Source organism: Leptonychotes weddellii, chromosome 3, assembly GCF_054177405.1.
Source record: "Leptonychotes weddellii isolate Sample4059 chromosome 3, ASM5417740v2, whole genome shotgun sequence".
Taxonomy (NCBI): Eukaryota; Metazoa; Chordata; class Mammalia; order Carnivora; family Phocidae; genus Leptonychotes; species Leptonychotes weddellii.
Window position 1 is genome coordinate 15,583,582 of NC_138371.1, and position 6,690 is coordinate 15,590,271.

The following is a 6,690-nucleotide window of genomic DNA, read 5'->3' on the forward strand; positions in this document are numbered from 1 at the left end:
CCAGAGATTTAGGGTATATTTTGGTCTGTTAGAAGAAAGTGTATCCCAAAATTTTAAAGAGAGAACAACTTCTATATATATACCAAAAATAAGGTTAACTACTATGAAGGGATAGAATATGACTCTAAAAATGAAAAATAAAAAAGATTTTTTAAAAAAGAGATTGATAAGATGTTAGTTGAAAAAGGGAAAAAGAAAAATTCCAAAAAAAAAGGAAAAGAAAAAAAAGAAAATTAAAAAAAATTAACTTTGAAAGACTAAAGAATCATGGGAAAAAAGCCATGAATTCTATTTGCTGCATTCCCCTAGCGCTGGAGTCCTGCTGTTCTCATTGATCAGTAAACTTGGTCTTGGCTGGCTGTTCTCGCTGATCTTCTGGGGGAGGGGCCTGTTGCTGTGGTTCTCAAGTGTCTTTGCCGGAGCTGGAATTGCTCTGCCCTTGCCAGGTCCAGGCTAAGTAATCTGCTCTTGTTTGCTCTTGGGAGCTTTTGTTCCCCTCCAGCTTTCCATACAGTTTTGGAGGACGAGAGTGGAAATGGCAGCCTCCCAATCTCCACCCCGGAGGAGCCGAGAACTCAGGCCCCACTCCTCAGTGAACCCCTAGAGAAAAGCAGTCAATCACTCCCGTCTCCCCGGTCTCCGGCCGCACTCTGTGCTCACCCAGCCTGTGACCAAGTGTTTCTATCTCTGGCACACGACCCCGTGTGGAGTCTCCAAACCTGCAGATCCCTGCGGTGCACTCCCGTGCTGCTCCTCCTGGGGGAGGAAAGTGAGTCTCCCTGGATCTGCCGCTTGTTGGGTCCCTGCTGGAGGAGCAGTGGCCCGACTGTGCCGCAGATCATGGTTTATGGCAACCCCGAGCTGAGAGCCCGTGCCTCGGCTCCGTCTCTGCAGCCAGCTTCCCCGCTCCAATACCTGGGAGCTCTGCCACACTCAGGCACCCCCGGTCTTTCTGTGACCCCGAGGGTCCTGAGACTACACTGTCCCAGTGAGGGTTCCATCCCCCGCTTAGCCACTGGAGCGACATCCCTCAGTGGAGCCAACTTCTTAAAGGTTCCGATTTTGTGCTCCACTGCTCTATCACTTGCCAGAAGCGGTGGATGGAGGCCCCCACCCAGCCGTCTTAACTTCCCGATTATCTCCTCAGATTCACTTCTCTGCACATCCTACATTCCAGAAAGTGGTCGCTTTTCTGTTCAGAGAGTTGCTGCTATTCTTTTCTTCGATCTCCTGTTGAATTTGTAGGTGTTCAGAATGGTTTGATCCCTATCTAGCTGAATTCCTGGGACCAGATGAAATTTAGGTCTCCTACTCCTCTGCCATCTTGTTCCTACCCTCCTCTTTCCTTCTTTTTATATACAGTTGCACTATCCCTATAAAGTAACTTTGGAAAACTACTTGGCCATATGCACACAGCTAAATTTATGCATATATTAGGATCCAGGCTTTCAACTCCTAGATATAGACCCATCAGAAATGCTCACACATGTTCATCAAAAGAAATAACAAAAGAAAGTTTATAGTTATAAACACTATTTTCACTATTATTTTATACTTCAATGAGTCATTGCATAAATTTATACAAATTAGTGATTATAAATTTTATTGATGGCACTACATCAGATATACTGATATCAAAATGTATGTCATTCTCATAAAGGAAAGAAGGTTGAGGGCCACAGTCCACCTTTTCCAAAATGTCACTATTAACTTGGTTTTACAAAGAAACCCTGGAATCCAGATCCGAAAAAAAATTAAAAATGGCTTACTCAAGGTTAACCACTTATGTGTTAGTAGAATTAGATGAGAAACCAAACACCATGACTTATTCTGGCATTCTTTGACTATACAACATTCCTTTGGATAAGAAAACATCTTGAAGTTCTCCATAAAATAGTTTTTAAGTTTTTTAACTTCACTTATTATTCTTCTACTAAGGATATAAAAATTCAAAAATTTTTACATAATGACAAAGCTTCTGGTTGTGATACTTCCAGATTGTGGGTGTTCCAGTTCCCCAGGCATTTAGGCTGCCTACAGAGACAAATGGTCAGTCCCATTTGGGAAATCCAAGGCCTCCATCCATTCACTGCTCCTCACAAATACAAGCTCGTTCTCACTCTCCATTTGCTATTCACATTACATATATCAATGACCTGAACATAGTCACACATTTGATGTGGTCATTCAATACAATTAACATCTGTCTACTAGATACCAAGCAACATTCCCATCATTTTGTTCTAACCATAGTATTTGATTTGCCCCAAACTTTCCTTATAACAGAAAGATGATTAATTTGCAAGACTGCTGACTGAAATCACTGAAATGATCAGTCTTGTTTCCTATCCCAAAAGTTCATCTATTCAGCAAATAATCTGCATCACTCCACATAGAGGCTGAGTCAGACATAGTCTGACTGGAATGGGGGTGAGGGTAGAGAGATAAAGATGAATAGTCTTAAAATCTAACATTCAAATCTTAGTATGCCATATTGGTCCTACTGACCTCTCTCTAAAGCCTTATTTCATATTTTTTAGCCATAAAATCCTGAACAAGTTGCTTAATACCACTAAGCCTCAATTTTTTCAGCTGTAAAATGGAGGTGATAATAACACCTACCCCATGTGCCTCTTGAAAAAATTCAATGAAGAGCTGTATGTAAAACAATTAGGACCGTACATGGAAAAGAGTGAGGATCACGCAAGTTTACCTAATGTTATCACAATCATTATTATCCTTGCTCTTATAACGCTATTGTCTTGGCTATTGGTTTACTAACTATCTTAGGGCAGGTTTTTCCCAGAAGCTGACTCTGAGCCAATGATTCAAATGCAAGTGATTTATTAAAGAACTGTTCTTAGAAGAAACCAGTGCCAGCATTAGGGGAGCAGGATAAGACAGGGAAAGAAGTCAAGGAATGGCGTCATTTCAGGTGAAGTCCAGCTTCAGCCTTATCTCAGAAGGATCTGTGAAAAGTAAAGTATGCCTTGGAATTTGTCCTATATCAAGGCAAAGCCTCTGGGCTTTTTGTACTCCTGCACCTGGCTGTTCTTAAGAGGCAGGAAGGATGTGTAACTGCCCCTAGAAGGTGTACCTTCTGAGAAAGTTAGGCTCTCCATGGGGGTGAAGCAACTCCAAGAGCCTAAAGGCAATCCTCTGAAGGTTTTAGCAGAAGAGCATGGGTCCACAAAACTGGTAAAGGAGATTAGAGAGTCTCTGGGCAAGCTGACAATAGTGCCTGATACAACCTTCTGTGACTGAATTTGTGCAATCTGTTGCCTACTTTCTGTGTCTCCCCACTCAGTATCTGCCTATTTGAACGTCTTTAACCAACTGACCACATTTTACCTATTCCTAGCCCCATTGGCTTGAGACCCAGATATGTCTTCCAGGCCCAACCTCAACATGCCAGTCTCCATGAGCATGGCTCCCAGGCTGCTATCTAAGTTGAAAACCCCTGGATCTACCTAACCTTGATAATCTCCATGGCTTACCCCAGCCAGGATCTATTCCTACTTTTCTTCCAACTTGAAAGAGGGAAACTGGCATCACATCTCTCAATTTTGAAGTGCAGAATTCTTCGAATTACCTAGAACTCCTCTTAGAGTCAATTTATTTTTATTAGCTCTATATTTTATTTATAAAAGTATATACTATATTTTACTTATTAAGTATATATGTGGCTTAGTTGGAGAACATGAGAAGTCACAAGAATAAAAGAATTGAGGACTAAATACCAGTATTTGTAGAACCAGGGAAATAACTTGTAAACTAAATAAATACACTAGGAGAAAATGTGCACTATCAAACTTGGCACATACAAACAATGAAAAATGAATCAAACCTATATAAAAAATCAATTCTCTTCCCTATAATTTATGTCAGTATTTTACATATAATAAAATCCTCCCTAAGCAAATAACTGATAAAGCAATAAAGCTGTCAGATGCAATAAACAGACCGTTTGCCTGGACTATCTAGAAACACTGCCATTCAGAGGCAGATACTCTGTTATATTAAAGCTACATGAAGAAAACATTTATCTATTGTGTGATAAACCTGACAAGTGCCTAAATCAGCTGCCTAAGAAGACTCTGTGGTAATGCACCTCTACAAAGGCTGATATTTAATTATATCGCCATGAGTGTGATATAATTGTGCCTAATATGTGATAGGAGCAGAAAAGGGGGAGTAGAAATTAACTTCCATTGAACAACAAAGTAATTATCCATTGTTGAAGATAAGGTAGGACATCTCCATTGTATCTGAAGGCTGGATTCATTCATCAGTGTTTCTGTTGCTGTCTCTATATCTACATAACCTAAAAAGAAGGTTAACCCAGCATCAAGAATGGAGAAACATTCTGACATCAGGAAATATACACCAGCATGAGTTCCAAATATCTCAACCTCAAGATGTTACCCTCAGCTTGGCTATTCCTCCTGTGTTCACCAACTCCATCATGACAGCTGCCCAAGCTACAGTACTTGGAATTATTCTTAGCTATTCTTTCATCCCTTACATCTATTTGGACATCAATGCCTAACAAGTCTATGTTCCAATCCCCTACCAGTTCTGAGCCCTCTACTCCATTCTGTTTGTACTTTTTTTAGGTTCTGGCTATTTTTTTTTAAGATTTTTATTTATTTATATGACAGAGAGAGAGAGCACAATCAGGGGGAGCAGGAGAGGCAGAAGCAGGCTCCCTGCTGAGCAGTGAGCCAATGCAGAACTCAATCCTAGGACTCTGGGATCATGACCTGAGCTGAAGGCAGTCACTTAACCAACTGAGCCACCTAGGTGCCCCAAGTTCTGGCTATTTCTTGCCTAGACTGTTATATTTGCCTCTTGCCAGTTCTCACCAACCCCAGCCTTCTGGCTCCCCAGGCTACTGGCAGAACACTGATGTCAAAGTAAACTTCTAAAATGTAGATCTAGTCATGTCACTCATCACTCACCTGCCTTAAAATTGGCCTAAGTTTAACAACAGAGAGTTCAGAAGAAGCAGCCAGACAAGAAAGAACTTACAGAAAGTTAAAAAATATGTAGTGTTTACATGCATACTTTGGGGGAGTATTAGTATCCTATCGCTGCTGTAACAGATAATCAGAAACTTGGTGGCTTAAAACAACATGAGTTTATTATCCTACAGTTCTGGAGGTCCGAAGTTTGAAAAGGATCTTACAGAGCTAAAATCAAGGTGTGTGTCTGTTTTTTGTTTTGTTTTGTTTTTTGTTTTTTCTGGAAGCACTAGGGGAAAATTTGTTCTTTCTTTTTCCGTCATTTAGAGACTGCCTATATTCCTTTGATTGTGGCCTCCTCTAGTAATCAGATCACTCTGACCTCTACTTCTGTACTTACATCTCATTCTCTGACTGCTCTACCTCCTGCTTTCACTTATAAGAATACTTAGGATCACATAGGGCCCACCCAGATGATCCAAGACAGTCTATCCCAAGATCCTTACTTTAATGACATCTGCAAAGTCTCTTCTGCCATGTAAGGTAAACTTTTTTTACAGGTTCTGAAGATTCAGACATGAACACCACAAAATGGTGTTCTGACCACCATAGGTGATAAGATCATAAGGAAACCCAAGGAAGTAAAGACTATGAAAGTCAAAACAGAGTTTACCTCAAAGAGGGCGGGTTACAATTAAAAAGAAGTATGCAGAAACGGGCTTCTAGGCGGCTAGAAGTTTTCCGTTTCCTCAACCAGGTGGTGGTTTTGTGACTATTCACTTTAAAGCATGTTTTAAGCCATACATTTACATTTTATGCATTCTTAATATAGGTGGTTATTTCACATTAAAAAATGATTACAAAACCTGCCTGAAGGTCTGTATTATATTTTTCTGGATAGCTGGCCTTCCAAAAACAGTCTCAGCTTCTCTTGCCAGCCTCATCTCTAAGCACTCCCTGCACCTCCCTCTAGTTTCCCTCCCTTCCCTCAACTCAGATTCTACTTCAGCCTCACTGAGCATAGGATGCTCTTTTATACCTTTGTGTATTTGGACACAAGATTCTCACTGCTTGTTCTGGTTTTATCTCGTTTGCTTGGTGAACATTATCACATTCATTAAGCCCAGGCCAAATAGTACAGATCATGTTAACCCCTCCCTGACTACTGTGCTCCCCCCTTCCAAAGAGACTCAGGTGGTCCAGCCCCTATGCCGCCACCACATTTTGTTCATAATCCATCATCGCATGACCATGTCTATGGTGAATTGATATTTATGTCTCTATTTTCCCAGAAAATTTCCAAACAACTTTAGAGCACCTATTTCTTAGCAAAGTTTTTGGCATAAATTTTATACTTAATAAATGTGCTTAAAAAAAAAGTATGATCCATTCTTCTGTGTGAGAAAAGTGACAGGATAGGGTTGGGGCAGATGGAGGTTGATAAAATGGAAAGAAGCCAGGTTCACACAGTCACATTCTAGGTCCACCAAGTAGGATGTAAGGAATTGGAGTTTTGAAAATAGGCTTAAATTCACAGCATACAGACACTATATATAGTTTATTATATGCAGTAATGGTCTAGAAAGTCACTCAGAATACAGAACCATTGTTTCAAGAAAGAGAAGCTCCAGAATAATACAATAGAGACTTTTAGGTAAGTTTTTAAAATATTTTTTTTGTGAAATAAACACCTATATTAAAAATGTCTAAGGTGTCCAAATCAGAA